General features: G+C 37.2%; 1 long non-coding RNA gene and 1 pseudogene across 2 annotated transcripts; both read right to left on the reverse strand.

Moving 5' to 3' along the window:
* Positions 1-9,362: 9,362 nt before the first annotated feature.
* On the reverse strand, positions 9,363-13,036 carry LOC149402738 (CRC domain-containing protein TSO1-like; annotated as a pseudogene). The gene is made up of 5 exons (XR_016296133.1): positions 12,482-13,036; positions 11,512-11,996; positions 11,331-11,405; positions 10,066-10,246; positions 9,363-9,873 (listed from the first exon to the last, which is right to left on the reverse strand). The product of XR_016296133.1 is annotated as a CRC domain-containing protein TSO1-like (transcript).
* A 7,626-nt stretch (positions 13,037-20,662) lies between these two features.
* On the reverse strand, positions 20,663-21,191 carry LOC149402739 (uncharacterized). Its single transcript, XR_016296014.1, has 3 exons — positions 21,097-21,191; positions 20,930-21,031; positions 20,663-20,846 (listed from the first exon to the last, which is right to left on the reverse strand). It is a non-coding gene; the product is annotated as an uncharacterized LOC149402739 (long non-coding RNA).
* Between the last annotated feature and the right edge of the window lie 3,666 nt (positions 21,192-24,857).

A 24,857-nucleotide genomic window follows, 5' to 3' on the forward strand; every position in this document is an offset into this window, starting at 1 on the left:
AGACTTAGTATTTCCAATTAAGAGTTTTTACTCTTCTTCTCAAGTTTCTTGTTAATTTTCGGGACGAAAATTCTAATAAGTAGGAGAGATTGTTAAATCCTAAATTTAAGCTTAATTAAAAAGTTAAAATATTGGTGTTCGAGTGACGTTAGTATTGTTTATAATAAAGTAGTAGTGAATGATTTATTTACGTGGTAGTTTTTGAAGTTTTAGTTTTTATGTGTGTTTTGATGTGTTTTTGAATTTTTAATATAAAATACAAATTATGGATATATATATTTGTATATAAGTTATATATAATAACTAAGTTATGTATATATTTATATATATTATATATTATATGATTATATTTATTATATATACTTAATTAATTTGTTTAGTTATTATATGTATGTACGTATATATACAATTAGGTTATATATTATGTTATATAATATAATATAATATTATACTATGTCACGTAATACATAGTACAGTAGCAGTGTAAGTGTTAAGATATATACATATACGTATATATTTAAATATAATAATAATAATAATAAATATATTAAGAGAAGAAATATGATTACGTTTGGACTTTTAGGGTTTGGACTTTTATGATTTAATCAAACTATATATATAATATCAAATCCTTTTTTTTTATGTTTTCTCTTAGTCCTTACTTTCCGTTACTCTTTTTCTCTGAATATTCGTGGCCCTAGATAGACAACTCAATCATTGAAAAAGAAAGGGGTATGTATTTCTTCTATCTGATTCGGATTCAATAAAAATCTTTTCTTAAAACGCTTGCTGTGCTTTCAAAAATCGTTATTTTGCATCGATTCTTTTTGGAAAAGCTAGGTTTAAATGTCTTCTATCTAAATCATTAACTGAAAAATATTTTTATGAAATAGATTATATTTTCCGATTATTTTTAAATCAGTGCGCAGACCTGATTCGCTGATCTGACCTATTTTTGATTTTCATACTTTAAAATGTTTAGTGTGGATTCAAAAATTATTATTTTGCGTTGATTCTTTTTGGAAACGCTAGTTTTACATGTCTTCTTTTTAAAAAAATAATCGAAAAATATTTTCATACTATACATAATATTTTCTGATTATTTTACGATCGGTCCGCAGACTAGTTTTTCACAAGATTTTAACGTAACATGTTATACTTGTTTTATTTTTAAGAAATAGTTAAAGGATGTTTTTGGTCGTGATGCCTTTACAAAAAATGCTCAAATTTATGTTTTATAGTTACTCTTTTGTTTACAGAAGTTTTTACAAAGTTTTATTTTTCCCCCAGAACCCTAGTAATTTCGCGTTGAATGTCGTTTTTGAAAATTTTCAGAATCTAAAGTATGTCTAGAAATCCGTTTCTAAGCTGATCCCTGAAAGTCTCTTCCGTCGATTAGGTTCCGAGCCGCTTAGCTTTTCCGAGCCGTCTAGTTTTCCTGATCCGTCCACGACCAATGATCGTACTTTCCGAAACGAAGGTGAGAATAATCTCACTACAACACGGATTTTTTCGAAAATAAATACTCTGACTATATGATCTGAATTAGATAGAGTGTGTTTTATTTGTGTGATTTGTTTGGATATGTTTGTTTAGATATGTCTATTTGTTTGGACATGTCTGTTAGTCATATTATGTGAAATGTTATGATATGATACGATATGAGAGTCTAGTATGTTAAATGTTATGATATGAGAGTTTAGTATGTGAAATGTTATGATATGTCGAGTTGATGATATGATATGTTATATTGTGTTATGTGATGATACGTTGTAAATTAGAATATTTATAACATGTTCTTATTTCTAGCTATGTTATCATATATGTTTATTATGTATGTTTATTTTATATGTCATTCATATATGTAAAGAAAATAATCAAGTGAAAAGATAAGTAAGAGAGTCGTACCGCCTCGAGCTATGGAGGTCTTACAGAGAATTTCTCGAGCCGACTTACGGGCCCAAATGGAGAAATTTCTCATATGTTATAAGTTTATATGACGGAGCGAAGTATGGGACCTTGCAACCCCATATCTTCGTATCCAAAGTACGCACTGAAAATTGGTACGACTAATCTAAGCCTCGAATTAAAATATGATAGACTTATACTAGGGTATCTTATGTCACGGTTTAGTTAAAAACACTAAAAACCGGTTCATGCATTTTTATTATTTATGTTTTGTGAGTTATAGTTATGCTCACTGAAGTTAGCTCATTATATGTATATCTGCTTATGTTTTGTGAGTTATAGTTATTCTCGCTGAGTATTAGCTCATTCTATGTATATCCGTCCGTGTTGTAGGTAAACAATATTTTGAACAAATGAGAAGGGTGTACCAGCGGCGACGATAGTGAGAGGGTTGGGTTATAGTTGTCATTCACGAAAATAAAAGACTTCCGCTTAGCTTTCAGTTTTATATAATCAAACTCAAGGTTTTAGTTATATCGTTTTAAATTACTTTTTTAAGATCCTTTCAATTTCGAAAAAGGTTACGATTTTATTTATGGGGTTATCTACAATCGTATTTTGAGTTTAAATTCTTGTTTATGTTATTGCTACGTTTGAGTTATTTATTTTATCGAGTTATGAATTAAGCGTTTTATTCTTAAATTGTGAGTTTTCAAATTTGCATCTCAAATTATGTTAAAAAAAATTACCTCAAATTTTCTAAAGTTTTAAAAAGCAAGATAAGTAAGACGGTCCGAAAAGTCGGGTCGTCACACCATTCTAGTCTAACTTCATCTATTTCACTTCGTGAGTAAAGTTATTTTTTTAAGAAGATCATCTGTACTTAATTTGATAAAGTCGCGTATATAATATAGAGTGTAATATATCCGCATTCCACATTCCCGATTGTTGAGTGTCTTTGGAAAGTGTGAATGTAGTCGCTTTGGTCTTTGTTCGGGCGACTATGTTCACAATCTTGTATTCACTAAAAACCGTACAAATATACTCTACACAAAACAAAGTTTAAAATTCACACCAACAAACAATTAACTACAATATTCGTTAAAAAATTATGATCATATTAGAAGACTTACCTGGGGAGTAGTAGTCAAAGCTTCCCCGCCTTGTTCTCTAATGGCGGTCATTCTCGAAAGACGTGACACCTTGGTCCAGTGGGTTCGTAGATTGCTTTCGGCTATGATGAAGGGATCTCTTTTCTTAATGAGGAAGGAGTGAAAAAAAAGAATGAGCCAGATTTAAAGACTTGGTATTTCTACTCTGTCTTGAAATATCATATCCTATGGTTGTTACGCAATTTTTTAGGAGGCAGGCGCCACGAAAGTCTCTAGAGGAACTGACATATAATTCAACTATCTTAGATGTCGATCAACTTCTTTAGATCTTGAGAGGTTTTGCTGCGATCTAAGGGATCCAAGATCTGTACTGAATCTTCCCAAGAATTGAGAACTACAAGAATTCAAATTATATGGCATGTACCATATAATCCCATTCGCTCTCCTAGCTTTCATCTCTCAGTGTCAGTGTCGGCCCAACAGAGTGTTTACGCCGTTGGTGTTTTTTCCTCACTTGCACTTGATAATTATTTTAGTAATATTCGTTACTTGATCTTTCATATGAGATTCACCGTCATCTTGATAAGAACACACGTGCGGAGGTATAAAACCTAATTGGTCGGTCCGGCGATCGGCGTCCACTTGAGTTATTATTTTTTTTTAAATTAGTTTAAATCTAGATAACTTATTAAAGAATATGAAATTATAAAATTTAAAAAGAGACAATCTAAAAATTAAATACCTCATTTAAGTCATTATGCATATCGAAATGTCATCAAAACATATCGAAACATATCATCAAAACATATCGAAATGTCAATCTCTAAGAGCATCTTGCACACTTTTACATGAATCATTTTGTTTACTAACTAACATAGAAGTATTTGCATAGTAGTACGTGTTCTCTACCGAGCACGCCGATATAACTGTTAGGATTCGACACACAAATCCGACTTAAAATCAGTAAACAAATTTACAAAGAACAAAATTAGCACACACAAATTTATAGTGATTCACTTTCAATGCAAAAGCTATGTCCACTTTGCCACTGCTGATTCTCACTAAAACCCAAATCGGGCGAAAAAATGTTTACAATTCTCTTGCTCTCCACGAAGAACATCGGCACATAAGGTATTTATAGGAATAACTTAGGCTAACAAATAAGTCGATCCGCAAATCATCGCCGTAAGGTTTTTAGTCGTCACCTCGAGGCCGATTAGGCTCCATACCTCTAACAATCTCCCAGTTGGAGACTAATCTCGCCACATGTCTCCAGCTGTTGCGGCGACTCCGATCCTCAAGCAAAATGTCCAACTGAAGTCGAGAACAACTTCAACTTTTCATGTGCACTGACTTCGTCAACATGTTAGTTGGATTCTGACTTCCTGCAATCTTCTAAATCACTAGCACTCCATCTTCCATTGCCGATCTAAAGAATTGGTAACGCTGATGTATATGCTTCGCCGAGCATGATACACCGGGTTCTTTTATCAGCTGAATGTCACTCGGGCTATCACTATACAGAACACTCATGTTCAAATATTGATCCAGCTCGCATAGAAATTCCTGCGGCCATATCATCTCCTTCGTGGCCTTGGTAATGGCAACGTACTTTGCCTCGCAGCTTAACAAGGCGATGATCTTCTGCAACCTCGATACCCAATAGATTGCCATCCCTCCGAACGTGTAGACGTACCCAGACGTACAATTCTTGCTGTTGAAGTCGCTTCCATTGTCAGCATCGACATAGCCTTGAAGTCCCAGCTCGAATTTTTGAATATCAACGCCGAGCTCAAGCTGTCTCTTAGATATTGGAGGAACCACTTCACAGCCTCCCAGTACTCTCTCCCCAGGTTACTCATAAACCTATTCACAACTCCCACTGCATGAGCAATGCCTAACCTCGTACACACTATTGGTTCATGAAATTGTCGAACTTCTTGTACCACTACCTTGGGGCCTGTTTCAGCCCGTAGAGACTCGTCTGGAGCTTGCATACGAGCTCCTCTTTGCCCTTCACTTCGAAGCCTTTGGGTTGCCTCATGTATATCTCTTTGTTGAGATCGCCGTGAAGAAAAGCCGTCTTCACATCCATCTGCTGGAGATGCAGATTCTCCTTGGCTACGAGCCCGAGTACATTTTGATTGTCACAAGCTTGACCACGGGAGAGAAGATTTCTGTGAAATTGATTCCCTCCTTTTGTTGGAAGCCTTTCACCACCAACTTTGCTTTGAACTGTAGACTTCCATCATTTTTCTCCTTAATACGGCACACCCACTTATTGTGCCGGGCTTTCTTTCCTCTTGGCAGCTTGGCTAGCTCCCAAGTGTGGTTCGTCAGCAACGAATCCATCTCATCCCTCATGGATAGCTCGCATTTGGTCTAGGCATCAACCTGTATTGCCTCTTAGTAGCACTCCGGCTCTCCTCTGTCGGTCAGGAGGATGTAGTTGACATTCGGAGAGAACCTATGTACCATTTTACCGATTGGTCGATCTATGCAGCTCCGTGACCGGAGTTTGCTGATTCACCTTGAGCTCGGATTCCTCATCAACATTGTCTTCACTTTCATGACCAAGTTTTGCTCGGGCTGATCTTTCCTTGATTGTCGAAGTGTCTTCGTTCAGCTCGGTCGACAAGAGGTCTCTCAGGTCAATGTCACCTTATCGCTCTTGAGAGTCTTGCTCTCTGAACTCCTTTTCAACTCATCTTTGTACATCGTCTCCTAGTTGAAGACGATGTTCCTACTGCAAACAATCTTCCTCGCATCGGTATCCCAGAAACGATAGCCGAGCTCAATGTCACCATAAGCAATGAAATAACACTTCTTAGATTTTGGATCAAGTTTATTTCAATTAGAATAATCAATATGAACATAGGACATGCAATAAAACACTTTCAGGTGTGAGAGGTTTACCCTCTTGTTACTCTAAGCCTCTTCTACAAATCTGAAACCCAAAGGGACAGAGGGTCATTGGTTAATCAGAAAGGCTGCCGTGTTGACCCTAAACGTCTTGGGCACTCCAGCGTGTATGCGCATGCTTTGAGCTTGCTCGTTCAGGGTTCTGTTCATTCTCTCCACTACTCCATTTTGTTGGGGAGTTCCTAGAATAGTCTTCCCCATCTTGATCCCATTGTCGACGCAATATTGCTCGAAGTCATTGTCGCCGCAATATTGCTCGAAGTCGTTGTCGACGTACTCTCCGAAATTATCCGACCTTAAGCACTTCAGCTTTAGGTTGGTCTCATTATTCACCATAGCCTTCCATCTCTTGAAGGTAACAAACACGTCATATTTATTCTTCATGAAATAAACCCATACCTTCCACATGGAATCGTCGGTGAAAGTCAAGTAGTAGCGGAAACCTCTAAGAGAAGCGACAGGAGATGGGACCTACACGTCTGTGTGCACGAGCTCAAGCCTATTAGCCTTCAGCTCTCTGCTTCCACTTGAACAACTCACTCGCTTTTTTTTCCAAGGATTCAGCTCTCACACATGTTGTGCTCCACAGACTTTAGCTCCGGAATCATGTTATCTTTCACTAGCATCTTCATCCCCTTTTCGCTCATGCGTCCGAAGTCTTCTTGGTGTTGTCAATGATACCTACCATGTCATGGAAGCTCGACGACATGTAGAGATGCCCGTCTTCTGACCACAAGCTACCACCATAGCTCTCTTCAACACCTTCGAGGAGTTGCTCGCAAAGGTCGTGATGTGACCTTCACTGTCGAGCTGACCCACCGAGATCAGGTTCCTCATCAATTTCGGCACATGTTGTACCTGATGTCACTGATAAAAGCGATTTCTAGAAGCTCGCCATAAGCCAAGTACACTTTTCTGTGGTTTTCCGTGATGTAGATTTCTATGATGCCGCTAGGAGGAGTAGTGTGGAAGGATGCTCCTGAGTCGAGTACCCAAGAGTCGATTGAGCTGTCTTTGATTAGCAGCAACGCATATGCTAAGTCTTCACTGACGGCGTGAGCATCGCCTTTCTCCTCCTTTGCAGGCGCCTTGCAATACTTCTTTACGTGGACCGTCTTTCCATAGTTCTAGCATTCGAAAGGTCGTTCGGCCTTGGATGAGCTTCTCCCATTCCACGACTTCGATCTGCCTCTGGAATTTTGATTCTGACTTCTATCGTGGTTCTTGCCTCTGTTCTCCACGTGCAAGGCCGAGCTCGACGTGACCTCTCCATAATCTATCCTTCGTACCTCTTCAGCAAGAATGTGATCTCGCATTTCGTTGAAATTCAGCTTGGCACTCCCAACCAAATTGCTCACTGCCACCCTCATGGGCTCCCAGCTATTCGGTAGGGATGTGAGCAGAATTAGGGCTCTCACTCGTCGTCGAGATCGATTTTAACCGATGACAATTGGTTGACATTCGTATTAAATTCGTTCACGTGGGTCGTTACTACGGGGCCTTTATCCTTATTTAGGTGGAATAACTTCTTCATGAGAAACACCTTGTTGTTTGTCGAAGGTTTCTCGTACATGTCGGAAAAAAACCTTCATCATCCCTGTTATGGCCTTCTCCTTCACCACGTTGTGAGCAACGTTCTTCGACAACGTCAGTCGAATGACTCCAAAAACCTGTCTGTCGAGAAGGCTCCATTCTGCCTCGTCCATCTTTTCTAGCTTCACGCTCAAGGGTAGATGAAGCTTTCTCCCATATAGGTAATCCTTGATTTGCATCCTCCATAACGTGTAATCGGTACCATCGAATTTACCAATTCTGTGTGCGCTGCCTTCTTTGCTTCCTATCACTTTCTGAATCGCAACTCAACCTAGAGCTCTGATACTAGTTGTCAGGATTCGACACACAAATCCGACATAAAATCAGAAAACAAATTTGCAAAGAATAAAATTAGCACACACATATTTATAGTGGTTCACTTTCAATGCGAAATCTACGTTCACTTTGCCGCTATAGATTTTCACTAAAAAACCAAAGAACATTGGCGCATAGAATATTTATAGGGAAGGCATTAGGGCTAACAAGGTGGTCGATATGGAAATCATCGTCATTAGATCTTCAGTCGTCACCTTGGCGCTGATTATGCTCCATACCTTTAACAGTCTCTCACAATTCATCGCCCTCCTTTCTTTTTGGTTGAAATTTATTGTCAAAAGTCACATTTATTTTTAAACCTTAACTTTAACCTTGTTAACGTTGCCCATAATTGTCATTTTTCTCTTCTCGTTATCTTCGGGATTAAGCACTCGTCTATGTTTCTTATTACTTAATTCAAACATGGAATCAATATTTCAATTGCTAGGTGTTGTATCTAACAAAGATAACAATGAATATAGATAATCTAATTATATTAACGAAATTTCATTCATTTTCATATCAACCAAATATGAAACTAACATTATTCAACTTATTCCAAAACAACATAATATCAAACTAATCTAATTCAACCCAATTAAAAACACCTAATATCAAACTAACTTAATTTAACATAATTAAAAAAAACGTAATATCAAACTAACCTCATTCAAACTAATGTGAAAAAAAAAAATCAGATTTTTAAGTATAAAACTAACTTAACTTACCTAGAGTCCGAGAGTCATGATAGGGCGACGGTGATCCTCGCGGCGATAAAAAGGACATAGGGATGGAGGAGAGAGGCACCTAAGAGAGGGAAAGAGAGACAGAGAATGGGGTGGAGATAGGGATGGAAGTTTTACCTATGTACCCACGTAAGCGCAAGATCCTGCTCGCAATGGGTAGGGTCTTACCCGAATAAATGGGCAAATGGTAGGGTACGTGTATTACCCACTAAAATTTATATAAGTATAGGTATGATATGATTTTAATGTACCCTACCCAGGATCCTACCGTTTGAAATTATTCCTATATTTATGAAATCTAAGCACTTTTTAGTGAATGTACACTAGTAGAAAAAATGGATTTAATGGCGTTCAAAATGCGCCATTATAGAGAATTAATGTCACTTTTTGAACGCCATTAAAACAGGCGACATTAAAGATATATAATGACGTTTAAACCAAAAAGCGCCATTAAATGTGCCGACGTGTCATATCCGCGTGGCAGAGTACTGAGAAGGGTTTTAATGGCCTTTCTCTTTCAAACGCCATTAAAAGTCTTGCCACGTCATAACCCGCGCGAAATTCATACTTTAAATGGCACTGTAAATTGGCGCATTATTTAAGCTATTATGGCGATATTTAACATACCGCCATTATTTGTGGGTTTTTTTTTACCCAAAAAGTTTCTTAATTATTGCTCTCAAAATAGATATTAATAATATTAGTAGCCTACAGTTCTGCATTCATACACACATCAATAAAAAATATAATCTTAACACCAAAAAACAACCAAGAAAAACAATACATGATACCATTCTTTTTCTTAAAAAAAAAAAAAAGAAACCATTCATAATACCATAACTTCTTCTATATTCCAAGTTAAAAAAATATTTCTAACTATGATTCACAGGTTCATCAAAAATAAAAATAAAAACAATTAACATCCACCATATTCATAAGTTCAAACTATATCTAACGTCTTCACCAAGTTCATAAGTTCTAAGTATGTTTCACATATCCGTCTTTGTCTTTCTTAGAAATTTCATCTAAAACAAATCGATACCATTCGTCACGAAACTCGTTGATGTCCACTTGATTGTATGTGTCTTGATCGAACCACTAAAATGTCTAGAGCTATAACCTTGTAAAGGATAGAAAGTGCGACGTGATTTATAAATTTTATGCAAAGAGGGGAGAGAAGACCTGATAACATTCACAATAGTTCTTTAAGCAACCCGATTTCCTACAATTACATCCCCTCTTATGTCTAGCTGAGGCCGGGTCGCGTTTGATTCCTCCTGCAATGGAAAGAGTAAAAACATGCAGTTAGATAATGCATTGTAGTCGATCATCTTTGGTGCTATCCAAGAATAGCATGGAATCTAGCAAATCCCTTTCTCCATTAAGAAGGTTAAGTCATGTGGTGCCTCTCGAATTTCACAATGGGATGGCTTATGTAAAATAGAGTATTTTTAAGGACATTTTCTCACCCCGAATTCTGAAGCAGCATCAGCGCTTCTAATCACTTTTGGAGCAAATGCGAGAGGGTTGCGTGATTCGATTTGTTTACGAGTCTCTAGGACGATATTTTCGTGAATAGGCTTGTTCTGACAATCTTGACATGAACAAGGCTCAACACAATAGAGACCAGCAGCAAAACATTCACAGTAACTGCATTGAAAACACGGAAAGGGAAAAAGGTAAGAGAGCAAACAATACAAGTAAAGAGAGCGACTAGTTTTCACAAGTGATTGCGTGATTCGATTTGTTTACGAGTCTCTAGGACGATATTTTCGTGAATAGGCTTGTTCTGACAATCTTGACATGAACAAGGCTCAACACAATAGAGACCAGCAGCAAAACATTCACAGTAACTGCATTGAAAACACGGAAAGGGAAAAAGGTAAGAGAGCAAACAATACAAGTAAAGAGAGCGACTAGTTTTCACAAGTGATTGCGTGATTCGATTTGTTTACGAGTCTCTAGGACGATATTTTCGTGAATAGGCTTGTTCTGACAATCTTGACATGAACAAGGCTCAACACAATAGAGACCAGCAGCAAAACATTCACAGTAACTGCATTGAAAACACGGAAAGGGAAAAAGGTAAGAGAGCAAACAATACAAGTAAAGAGAGCGACTAGTTTTCACAAGTGATTCTAAAGGAAGTGGCTACGAGTCATCCTTAATTTGATACAGATGACATACATTGGAACATTGGACTTTACAAAAAAAGAAAGACAAAATAACTCAATTATATGTTATCTATCTAGCGTATACTGTCTAACTTCCAACACTGCATTCGCACAAGAACATCTGTAATTAAACCATCAAGGGGAGTTTATGTTATTTAAAATAAATAAATAAATGGAGGAATTCAGGCTATGGAGATGAACAAATCCGCTGAAAGCAATTTGTATAAATTTCAAACTCTAGTTTTGGATTCTTTGACTTTGCAAGGGCTTGTTTACATTTCTCCTCTATTTGCCAATTCAAGCTACAACTTAGAAGTTCTAATTGGTAACATATAACTAAGAATTGATTTTTTTTTCCTCTTTCCGTAAGGAAGTTATCAACTATATTTCAAAGAAAAAAGCTATTATATGCAGAAACATGAATCGAGAAGTTGAAAGATTATGCTAAGTTTTTAGTACAAGTGTACCAGCAAAACCAATTACTCGTAACTACTTAAAAATTATTACACATTAATCTTATAATTTAATTTCAGTAGACACGATGGGGTCTCGACACTTACAGTTTCAAACATTTTGATCTCTTACAGTTACAGCGCTTGCATGCCAAACTTTCTCCAACTGGTTCTGACTTGCGCCTGTAAATGAGAAACAGCAAAATATAAATATATATAAATAAATAATAAAAATTTGTTCAGAGAAATACAATTATTATGGTTACAAAGGATGTAAATGAGAACATGCCTTTTGTTTTTAGGACTGCTTGGGTCTGACTCTTCACCTATAAGGCAAGATGTTTGATGAGTATTTGCGTTAACTTGGGCTTCATCACTCCAGAGAACCAAAGCTCCCTCTAAAGAATGCTGGGATGAGCCATTATCAGGTGGAGCCTCAGCTTGTGTAAGAGAAGTACAAGGTTTTATTATTCTTGGTGTGTTTATTTGTTGGCCTTCTAAATGCTCAGCCTCTTTCTCAGCTTTTCCACCACTAGTACTTGCAAGAGCATTTAAGTGTAAACCAATGCCAGGTAACTTCGACAGGGAATACCCACTTCCGCTCTTAATTTGGACGGCTTTATCCTGTGCGGACCCAACTTTATTATTGGACTGAATTGCAACCAAAGAGCTATCTTTAGACTCGCAGACTAATTGTCTTCTATGAAGTTCTGCTCGTTCGAAAACCAGAGAGCGCCTTCTTATTGTACGATAGAGCTGGGAAGTGGGTTGATCCTGATGGCAAAAAAATTAGTGTTGGGAAAATCACACAAGTGCAACTATAAAGCTATAAGGGATATAGGTGCATGAATATATTATTGACTACATTACAACAAGTGTGGACTGGACAAACTGCAGAGCAAAATCTGTCTTACTCATCACATACATAAATATTAACAAACAAAAAAAATTCTCGAGCACTATAAAGCCAGCACAAGCATGTTAAATTTAGGATGCTTATGTATATAAGATACTACAATCAACTTTACTAAAATTTCTCAATTGTAAAAGGGCAAGTTTACTTTGCTATTAGTTGACAATTTACCTGTCCCAAGTGAAAATTCAATTTAATTATATTTACTTAAACTTATATGCCAACACATGGTATGAGTTTAAGAGTGAAAATGCTTCTCCAGAGTATGCGAGTCAGTTTCTCAACTATATGGGTTATGGTGCACGTTAAATTTTCAAAATACAAAAAAAAAAAGCTACATTATTACCTTGCAGCTAGCATTGATGTACTTGTTGCTCTTGTCCTCTACTAACTCACAAGAGTCACTGACAACCAGCTTATCCAATAAAGAGCTAGAGAGCAGTACCGGGGTTTGATCTGTTTCACTCGCACTCGCGTTCCCTTCCGGCTGGATGGTGGATTCTCCGTCTACAAATGGCTCACAGGAACCTGATTGGTGAATGCTTTCTTCTTTGCCCAAATCATGCGGATTTTCATCCAAGAAATTTGTGACAAAAGACACTGTCCCAGAATCCACCATTCTAGCTTCTTGTTCCTCGGTTTGACCTCGGGGGATCGGCGAATCAAAAGTAAATACACCATCGGCGTCGGATATTAACTTTACCCAGTTGTTTCCATCTTGTTCAAAAGTAAATACACCATCGGCGTCGGATATTAACCGTTAAGACCTCTTGAATTAAAAACATTTGTATCCAATCGAGAAAGAGATAGAAGCTCTGCGAACCTTTTAAGAGAAAACCTAGTCATGCTAGATGAATTGATCTGCGGAGAAGTGAAAGAAAAAAAAACAATGCAATCTATATCTAATGGTTGAAGAAGGATAATCTGGCAATCAAAGAAAAAAAAATGTATAAAACAATGCAATCAAATAATAAATATAAAAAAACCCTAACCTACCGATTGTGTACACGATGTTGGGTTGTCAACGAGGAGCGGCTATTATGGACTCGAGAAACGGCGGTGAAGACCGACGTCGAGAAACGGTGGCGAGCAGCGGCGGGGAGGGTTGTCGCGCAAAAGTGGCGGTGGCGACGACTCTTGACAGCAAACTGCGGCTCTCGGTGATGCAGAGAAGATGCGCCGCAAGTTTGAGAAAATAAAACTGTAGATTCAAAGATCGTGTATTTCTTTTCTTTTTTTCTCAGACTTAAATAATATATTTTTTTATCCATCTCACCTTTATTATAGCGCATGAATAAAAAACGTTATTAAAAGTCTTCAATACCGAAAATTTGCTGACTTGTAATGGTGGTCTTATTTTAAACGCAATTAAATAGATATATAGCCACGTGGTGCTAAATAATTGGATTATTTTAATTTAATGGCGCTTAACATTTAAACGCTAAGATTAGTTTTTTTGGATTTTTCTCCGGTTGCCGACGTGGCGATCTGCTATTCGTCTTCTATTGTAAAAAAAAGTCCGAAAATACAATAATTACTTTTAATGGCGTTTTTTTTCACTAACGCTATTAAAGAGGCGCCATTAAAAGTCATTTTTCTACTAGTGGTATTTATTAATTTAAGTATTTTTCTAGATTTCTTTATTTTTTATTAATAAATTTAATATTAAATGGGTAAAAAAAAATACCCATGGATTACCATGTACCCTATAGGGTTTTACCCAAACCCATACCCATTAAAAATAAATGGGTATGAGTATGATATGATTTAAAAAAAAAAATCCATGGGTAGGGTGTGATTTTACCGAGCCGCGACATGTCTAGTTACATCCGCGGAGGGAATGTAAGAGAGTTACAAAACTGACGTTCAAAGATAATTATGTACGACAATTTAAAACAGTCGTACAAGAACTCTTTCGCCGTGGTTGGAGCGATCTCTGCCGCGGCCACGCTACTGATGCTCGGACAACAGAAAACTGTCATCCAATCTCTCGTACAAGCTTCTCTGCGCCGTGGTTTGTACAAGTTTCGCCGCGACGCGGGGGCTTGGACGAAACGTTTTTCATAACTATCATTCTGAGTGTGTCGTCCAAGCCACAATTTTTAGTAGTGAATTGAGAAACTCGAAAATTACCCTTGTATTTATACAAATATTTGTTAGTTAATTTCTGTTAATTTCGCAGCTCTTTGTTTTCATATATTTTCAAACCAATTATGTCTCCCACTCCTCTTCACATATCTCTCCTTTTCATCCCTCTCTTTCTCTCCATCTTCTTCATCTCAGTCTGATTTGGTACTTCGTTCTCAAAATTACCTCATATCTCTAATTCATCTCTATGTTTTTATTAGACGACATGACAAAGCATAAGAAAACGAAAACTGGTCCAGTCACTCTCACCTAAAATGAGAGAGAGCTTGAGAATGAGAGAGCGAAAGAGGAAAAACGAGAGAATGAGAAGATAAGAGAGAGGATCAGATGAATGCCATTTTGTAAAATTATACATACTTTCTATATTTTAAACAAATATTTAGTATTAAATGAATTTTAACTAGTTTTGGATATAGTTTATGAAATTATATATAAGCCAATTTCTATGAGAGCCCTGTATTTTTGTTCCTTTTTTAACTTTCGACAAGAACTTGATATAACTTTGTGACCTATATATTTTCGCGTCTCTTTTGTACGTCTGCATATCTTGTTATGTCGGATTTTATTTATTTCTTTCTTTATTAAGGTAACCAAATATGTTTCTAGAAGATAAAATGGTAATTTTAGACCATGTAATAAAAAATTTATAATGGGAGGCGAACGGTTTGGGTGAATGTTAATGTAACATGTTCTTCTGAATTTATGTCACTGAATTAAAAGCCCATTTTTTTAATTATATATATATATATATATATATATATATATATATATATATATATTCTTCTAGACCATCTCCATCTCATAACACCAAATTAGCGTTACTATTACATCAAAATTTGTTGAATTTCCACGCAATTTTCACACAATTTTCTGAAATATTGTTGAATTTGCACGAACTAATTGGTCAGCTTTTGGTTGATGCGGTCGAAATTGCAGCGTGAAATGCGACAGAAATTGTGACGAAAATAACACGATTTTTTTGTTTATTATATTATGGGCTAAACGACATTAATGCAAACAACGACATGTAAATTTCTACGCAATTTCGACGCAATACCCGCGACACAAAATAGGGAAATGCACACATGATCGTAAATGTGCCGGACTTCTCAAATTTCAATTTCCATGTAATTTCCCGAAATTTTAAACATTGCATCAAATTGAGGCAAATATCACATCAAATGATATTTTCATCTCCAACTAACAACACCAAATCTCACACCAAAAGAGTATTCTCTTTTGAAAAAATGGCGACATAAATACATTACATTTACGGGTTGTATCACTTATATATATGTTGTTTAAAAGTTGCATGATAAACATTCAATGTCGATCTTTTATCTCTCTGACACTATTAATCTGCTAGATGTCAATGTTACGTGTCAAGATATGATAATTTTATTAATTAAAAAATAAATAAATAATATTTTTATTTTTTTTATATATTAAAAGAAAACTCTCTCTCACAATAAATAGTAGTCTTTGTGACAATTGTGTTTAGGAGTCATATACATATACACTAAACACAGACAAACACACACACACACACACACATATATATATATATATATTTAAACATAAATAAAATACACGAACACACACATATTTATATATACATACAAATACACACAGAACCCAATAAATTATTTTATGTTAATATGAGGCCATGTATTTGTTATTCAGCTCACCGTAGACACTCAAAACCGCTGATGTTGAGACAAGGAGACATTGAATGAAGTGGTACACGTCATGACAAAGACTTTTTTTTCTTATTTTTTTTCTTTTTAAGATGTGAGATTCTTCTTAGTAGTTTCACTTTTAGGGCTGTCTATAAAAAATTTATCACATTCACATCGTAAAGGTGTTGTGTGGATAACTAGGACAAGTGTATGTGAGAGAGAGAGAGAGAGAGAGAGAGAGAGAGAGAGAGAGAGAGAGAGAGAGAGAGAGAGAGAGAGAGAGAGAGATTTAATCGTGTAATATATATAAAAAATAAAAAATATTTCTTTATTTTTTTAATTTATGAAAATTACTACTTATTGACACACGACATTGATATCAAAAGATAACAGTTTCGTAATGACGGAAAAACAAAAAAAATCGATATGGAATATTCATTCCGCAACTTTTAAACAACAAGTATATAAGTGATACAACCTGTAAATATTAAGTATTTTTGCCACCATTTTCTCTTATTTTTATATACTTTTCAATATTACTTTCTATTAATTGTATATTCACCGATCTATTAGTTTATTATATCAATAGTAATTTTATAAATAGTATATTGCTATTCCATATCAATAATATTAAATTAATGTATAATAATACAAAAGATTATGTTAATATTACAAAATTAACTTTTTTTATTAATAAAAACATACTGAATTAAAAAAATGAATTTAACTTTGTATTTGATTTATTCTTATATATGCACTCGTATTTTTCAATTTGTACCTTTTTTTTATTAAGTCGTGTGAGTTTTATTTTTATAGAGATTGTATATGTATTTTTATCAGTATAATTGTTGTGGTACTTTATTTAGTATGTATTGTGTTTAATTAATGTTATCCTCTTTATTCTCTTTTTTAATTGATGATATGTATCTTTTTATAAATTATTTGAATTAGGCTCTAAATAATAAATTAATTTTTTTGCGAGGTGAATTTGTAATTGAAAATTGTGTGACACCAAATTTTGTGAAGATGAATAGTACCAAACCAATTTGATATGGAACTATTCATCTACACCAAACATGGTGTTGGTTGGCGGAATACCCACTCCAAATGTGTCATTTTTCCACACTAATTCGGGTGGATTGGAGTTCGTCTTATAAAAAATATAACGTTTTAGGCCTAGTCATGGGCATGCGGACGGTGGTTAACAGTACCTACCGGTACCGAACACGTGTTTGGATTTTGTTGGCAACTGCTACGCCATTCTGTCGGAAGCCGAAGACACAGTTCCGTGTCAGGCGGGACAAGGGAGTGGGCCACAGAAGAAATTCTTATCATTGGCTGGGGTTTTTATTTCATTTTTAATTATAGGCCCTTGATTATTTGACCATTGGCGGAAGACCTTCTACATTTATCTTCTTCACATGAATTGGTTAGGAAACCCTAATTCGAATTCCAGAGGTGTTGACTACTACAAACGCCAAAGGTTTCACCCTTAGTAGTCTTGACGCATTCATCATACATTTAGGGTTCTTATATGTGCACTATCGGACTGAGAAACTAATTGTGTGATGTTTATGGTGTAATTCTTTAAACACTATTCCATATCTATTGAGTGTTAGAGGATTGTTTGGGTTTTATGATTTCGTGATTGAGGTGTTTACAAGCGTTTAAGAAGAAGTATACCAAACACTTCAGGAGAAGTGTTTGACAATGGAAGTGAGAGGATCTTAGATTCAGGGTGAGCTTGAGTTGAAATTTACGGGTAGTAATAGGAAAAAAGGGCCTTGAAGTGGGGATCGTTAGTATAAGTCCATTGTTGTATTATTGACTACTTTTCGTATAGTTGATTTCCTTTCCATTGGGTACTTTGTCCCCTAGAGTAGGTGACGTTGCACCGAACTGAGTTACGAATCTTTGTGTCATTTACTTTTATGCACCATCTTTTGTTTATCCATCTACTGTATCGAAAAATATTGTTTCATACATTGAATCTATATTGTGTGCGATATATTGTCTTTGACTAAACATAATTTCAAATGGTATTTGACCGAGCATCCATATCTTAAGGGGTGTGTTCCTCATGTTGTTGATTGTTTCTGTTTTTGATAGATAATAATAGGGAAGGTAAATTTGTTAATCATCCATCAGTTCTTGACGAAACGAATTATGAATATTGGAAAACGAGAATGTGTGCCTTTCTTAAGTCAATTGATATCAAGATATGGAAAACTATTATCAATGGCTGGTCTGGACCCACTGTCAAAGATGATAGGGGTGTGGTTGTGTCCACCAAAGCAGAGAAGGACTGTGATGCTGCAGAAGATGAAGCTGCCCTCGGTAACTCCCGTATCCTTAAGGCTATCTAAAATGTTGTTGACAAAAATATTTTCAAACTTATAAACTCATTTAAGAGTGCGAAGGAGGCATGGGAGATTCTTGAAGTTTCCCATGAAGGGACCTTTAAAGTGCAAAGTTCAAGACTCCAGCTTCTCACCACTAAATTTGAGGCCATAATATGCTCGAGGAAGAGACCATTGATGAGTTCAATTTGCGCATCCATGACATTGCTAATGAGTCTTTCTCACTTGGAGTTCGTGATGAGAAACTTGATCGAAAGATTCCGAGAGCTCTCCTTGAAAGATTTGAGATGAAAATAAGCGATATTGAAGAAGTACATGATCTTTCTTATATGAAAGTCGATGAGCTAATTGGGTCTCACATGATCTATGAGTTGTCTCTTCCCAAACCTGAGAAGAAGAACAAAGGTTTGGCTCTCAAGAGATCTATCTCTGATTAGAGGGAACATGTCCATTCTGAAACTGATGACGATGTTAATGACACTATTTCTATGCTTGCCAAGAATTATAACATGGTTATGAGGAGATTTGACAAATTGTTTAAGAAAAGTGACTCACCTGTTGTCAGACACAATCAACCTCAACAACAGTATCAAAATGGAGGAAATTCTCAGAGAAATGTTCGTGATAGTGATGAATTCAACCCGAACAATCTAGTAGATCTAAAAGAATTCAGCGCTGCGAATGTAAAGGGTATGGACATATTCAGAGAGAATGACCGAATTTTCTAATGAAGCAGAAAATATGCTGCAATGCTACCCTTTCCAACGATGAGTTTGACGAAAGTGAATCCGATCAGGCAAGCAATATTGTTGCATTTACTGCCTCTATCACTAATAATGTGTCTGATGACTTCACTATTGTTGCTAGTTCCTTAAATAATGTTTTTCCACATGATCCTGCTGATGATGATGATGATGATGATGATGATGGACTTCTTGTTGAATTTCTTGCAGATGCCTACAAAGGTCTTTACTATAAGTGCACTAGAGAATCACAAGTTCTGGAGAATCAAAAGGGAATGATTGAGTCTCTCACGGAGGACAAGACGATGTTGCGGGAAACAATTGTTGAGTTAAAGCGTGAAGTGAGTCGTCTTACCTCAGAGATTGAAAAGATGACTAAGTTCGCAGGGATATTGAATTCTGGCACATATGATCTTGACAAGATTCTCGCATTGGAAAGTTTGCAAGGAACATGAAAGGTCAGGACTACACAGATGGTGCTTCCAATTTCAAAATCACTTTTGTTCCTCCTACTCAAAAGGGAACTTGACAAATGATCCCCAAGATGTCTCAGATATTTTACCTTGACATGCTGTTGTCGCCGTTTTTCGGAAAACTATTTAGAAGCCCCAAACGATTCGACCCAAGGCCGGACCAAGTGGTCGTGTTCGGGCTTGAGCGTGTCGGAATCGGTATCCCGAGTCTTCCCTTAGCTGTGATTGGTGTTTCACTAGGACAAAAGACGTTATCCGGTGCGACGAATGTCGCACCCAATGCCTCAAATGTCGCACCTAAAGGTTTATTAGGTGCGACAATGTCGCACCCGATAACCCGTCGCAGAAGGTATTGGGTGCGACATGTCGCACCTAATAGGTACCCCATTAGGTGCGACACTTCCAGGTACGACTTATCGCACCTAATGCCCAAGTTATTTTCCTGCCAAATTTTATAGAATTGGCGGGTAAATGCATATCGGGTGCGACATGTCGCACCTGAAAGTTTTCGCGCCATGGTATTCGGTGCGACAATGTCGCACCGAATATGTTTGTTTAATTAAAAAAAAATACAAAATTAAAAAAAGTAAATTAACAAAATAAAAATGAATTACATAATTCTAAATGAATTAAAAATAAAAATTCAAATAATATTAATTAAACAAGATTCTAAATGAATTAGAAATAATATTCTGAAAATAGAATTCTTAATTAAAAATACAAATTCTTTCCAAAAAACGAAAAAAATGAATTCCTATTTTTTTTTCTTATAAAACTTATCGATAGTAGAATTTCCTCTACCGAATAAGTTGCCAGAACTTCGAGAACCGCTTCCGCGTCCTCGTCCACCGCTGCCTGACGCGCTGCCGCTCGTTCTGCCGCTTCCGTAAGGACGGTCTCGCAAGTAATCCATAGAACCCGGCGTGGAACCTGGCGTCTGCTGATCCGTCCCACCTGGTTGCGATGCAGGCGGAGGTTGAGGAGTCGTGGGAGGCTGGTTGTGCTGCTGGCTGAGGAAGGCGATTTGTTGCCGCATCAGTTGCAGCTCGGCTTGTTGGGCATCCATCTGAGCTCGCATCTCGGCAACCAATGGATCGGTCTGAGATGACGAACTTGACGAGCCTCCATCTAGCGTTTGGGCAACACCCAACGATGACCTTGGGATCGAAGGCCCTAAACCGACTTCCCAGTCTCTGCGCACTCCCAAAACATCGCGCATCGCGTACATCTCCGCATCTTCTTGGGAGATCACGATGTTTTGCTCCCCGCTTGCCGCAAAATATCTATCGTCTGGGCGGTGACTTGATCCTTCAAAATAAAACCACAAAAAACTTATCAGATAAGAAGAAATAAAGTAATTAAATATAGTAAATAAAAAAAAATTAACTTACGTATTGCGTCTTCGCGAAGTCCGTCGTCCACGATCCCTTAGCGTCCTGGTGTTTTTCTAACCATATCGCTAAAGCCGAGCCTATACTCCCATCTTCTCTTCGCTGTAATTTTTCAACATTAAAATATGAATCACATATATATTACATATTAATTTTAAGAGACTTACGTTCCTCGAGCGATGACCAAAAAAACTAAGCGAGCCTTGCCTCGCCTTCGTCTTCTTCATCTTCGAATTTTCCCGGTTGCGGAGAGATTTCGCCTGCAAGACATAAATACGTGAAGTTTAATTTTAAGAAATTCGAATAATCATCGGAAGTTCAACTCATACCTTATGCTCTGGCGAGTCGAACGCCTCTATTGCTTTCAACCAGGCTTCCTGGTTGTAGCCATCGAGAGTTTCATTTTTAGCGAGATCCTTACTCCCGCAAAATGTCTTGAAGAAGAGCTGCGACAACCTCGACTTCTGGCCACGACGCATCCTCTTCGCATCGCGAATGATAGCCATATCAATCTCGTTGCGAATAGGATCTGCAGGCACAAGCTCGCCATTCTCGGGATGTGCATGAACGAAGTTATACTTGTTATGAATCGAGTTCATAAGAGCCGCCACACTCTGCGCAAGCACATGATTCCAGTCTGGGAGGTCGACTGGAATGGTACTCTTGATCAGGTTTCCTAATCGGTTTTGGAACGTCCCGATCAACGGATTTTGCTCCCTGACGTCTTGGTAGAACGCCTGCGCATTCTGATCGTAGCGAACTGTGTTCGCTCCAGGGGTCCCAACACGAGCTCTCGCAGAAACGACGCTAGTCGTTGGTCCCCGCTTCTTCCTCGGCATCTGCGGGGGGCCACGCTCTCCTCCTGATGGGTACTGACTTGAAGTAGACATCCTGCAAAATGAATTGTAGTTAGTATTTTTAATTACTATGTAATTACTATTCGACGACTACGGTTATTACATGGTGTTAGTCATTCATCGTTGTCACTCGATGTAATGTTAGTATCGACATCAACATCGTCTCCCTCAAAAACGGCAAGCGCCTCATCTTCTTCATCCACTTCTTCATCATCTTCAACGACATTAACAAGCTCGGCCTAGCAGTTTCGTGTCGATGATTAAGACGGTCGATATTTGACAATTCTATTGTCAATGGAATCGATGCTGAAGTGGTCGGATCAACTTCAGGAATGTCCCATATCCCACGTTGATTGCATTCCTGAACGATTTCCCATTCGCGACCCTTAACGAGATCTTGGATGTAAAACACTTGTTTCGCTTGAGTCGCGAGTATAAACGGCTCTTCTGTAAACCACTCTTTGGCGGTATACGAACTCGTTGCTCCGGTGGTCTTATCAACGTGCACTATACGTCCTGCATTGTACTTGTCACCATACCATATGCATTTGAACAGTACGACACGACAGTTATGTGTATAGTTCAGCACGATTACGTCTTCCAAGATACCCTTGGCCACTCCATCCCGACAAATACGATCGAGCCGGAAAGTCGTTTATCGTCCATAGAAGCGCGGCACGCAACCGAAACACTTCATCGTTCGCCCCGTCTCGCACTTGGAATCCATTATCCCACAATTCTTTCAGCTCTTCAACTAGTGGTTCTAAAAACACGTCCATGTCTTTTCCAGGTGAGCTCGGTCCAGGTATCAAAAGCGTTAGCATCAAGTACTCTTTTTTCATGCACAACCAAGGTGGCAAGTTGTACGCAGTTAGTACCACGGGCCACATACTATACGCTAGACTCATTTCCCCAAACGGGTTGAACCCATCAGAAGCTAGTCCCAGACCTACGTTATGAGGCTCTGCAGCGAAATTTGGGTGTCTCTCATCTAGATTCTTCCACGTCGAACCATCTGCCGGATGTCGCAAAACGCCTTCTTCTTTGACGCGATCTCGTTCATGCCACTGCATCTCAAGCGACGTGTGGCGAGAAGCGTACAATCGCTTCAATCGATCTTTCAAGGGAAAGTATCGTAATATCTTTTGTGATACATTCTTCCCCGTTGGCTTCCATCTGCTCTCATTGCAAATTGGGCACACTTCAGCTTTCTCGAGATCTTTTCGAAATAACACATAATTGTTGATGCACGCGTCAATCATATCGTATCCCATGCCGAAACGCTTCAGCTTCGCCTTTGCCTCGTAGTGTTTTTCCGGAATTCGATTACCAATTGGGTGAGACTTCCTCAAGAGCTGCAACAATTCTGTAAACGACTTGTTCGTCCAATGGTTCGTGACTTTGATGTGCATCAACGAAACCAAGAACGACAAAGACGAAAACTCTTTGCACCCAGGGTACAATTCTGCTTCCAACTCAGCGAACAAATCTTCCACTTGCTCATCTGCACGCACTTCACTCGGAGTCGGATCCGTAAAATCGTCGAAGTCCTCATGATCCATTATATCATGGAGTGCATCGTGCAATCCACCGACTCCTCTTTGGTTAGTCTCGCTGGCATCTTCTACCATTCGACGTTCGCCGTGATGATACCATTCGGTGTATCCCGGAGTAAACCCCTTGTTCAAAATGTGATTCTTTACGACCCCGATGTCCAGACATCTCACGTTATTGCAAGACTTACAAGGACAACGATAATGACCGTTTTCGTTCGGGAGTCTGCTTGCAACGCGGATAAACTCGTTAACCCCTGTTTTATATTGCAAACTCAACCGATTGTTCTCGGTAATCCAGTCCCTACTTGGATTTGACATTCTTCTGAATGAGACGGGAAATTGGGGGATAAAACTGAATCGTTAGAATTCATTTTGTAAGAATGAATTATTAGGAAATTGAGAGGTAAAATTGAGAGTGAATCGTTAATATTTGAAATTTAGAGTGAATTATTATGAAATTGAGAGTGATGAATTGTTAGGAAATTGATAGTGGATCGTTAATATTTGAAAGATTCGAGAGCGAATTTGTAAGAATGAAAGAGAAATTGTGATTGACATGTATTAATTTTGAAAAGTGGTTAGAATTCGTTAATATATACAAATTCACTACTGATTTCATTAACGAGTTAACCAATTTCGACAAATTAGTTAATTCGTTAAAATATATTATCAAAAGAGTTAATTTGCTTGAGAAATACGTTTTATTCTACCGAAAATTCGGCAGAGTTTCCCCTAAAATATTGACTAACCAAAATCTGCAATTAAAAAAAAAACACATATATAACCAACCAAGACTATCTTATTAACATACTAAATACTAAATTGAACCTTCGTAGCTCCATTGCAATAAATTTTCAATAAGTTTAAATTAAATTTAACATGTTACTATACAATCTAAACATATTATTAAATTAATTCAAATTAACATTACTAAAATCAACATAACATTTGTTAATTCAATCCAAACATATCACTTACTAAATCACAAACCTAAGCATTTTATTATACAATCTAAACATGTTATTAAATTAGTTCAAATTAACATTACTAAATTCAACATAACATTTGTTAATTCAATCAAATATATCATTTACTATATCGCAAACCTAAGCATTTGACTATACAATCTAAACATGTTATTAAATTAATTCAAATTAACATTACTAAAATTAACATAACATTTACAATATAACATTACTAACAAACTAAAATGTGTAAATTAACATTTCAAATTATAATTTACATATAAAACTAACCTAACTAAACTAAACTAGCTATCTAATTAACTTTCTAATTAATTAGACCACATATAAGAATATAAATAAATGAACTAACCTCTTGAAGAGTCGACGAGCAAAGACGGTGGCTTGAGGCTGTGAGCGACGGAGCAACGGACAAAAGCTCGGGGTTGTGTTGAGACGTCCTCGGACGAAGGGACTGTCTCGCAGCGAGAGCCTGTTTTGGGCAGCGAGGCTCGCAGAGACAGCGAGAGTGAGATTGAGAGGTACACTGAGA

Source organism: Urtica dioica, chromosome 3, assembly GCF_054948205.1.
Source record: "Urtica dioica subsp. dioica isolate 48M chromosome 3, U.dioica_male_clone48M_v1_H2, whole genome shotgun sequence".
NCBI lineage: Eukaryota > Viridiplantae > Streptophyta > Magnoliopsida > Rosales > Urticaceae > Urtica > Urtica dioica.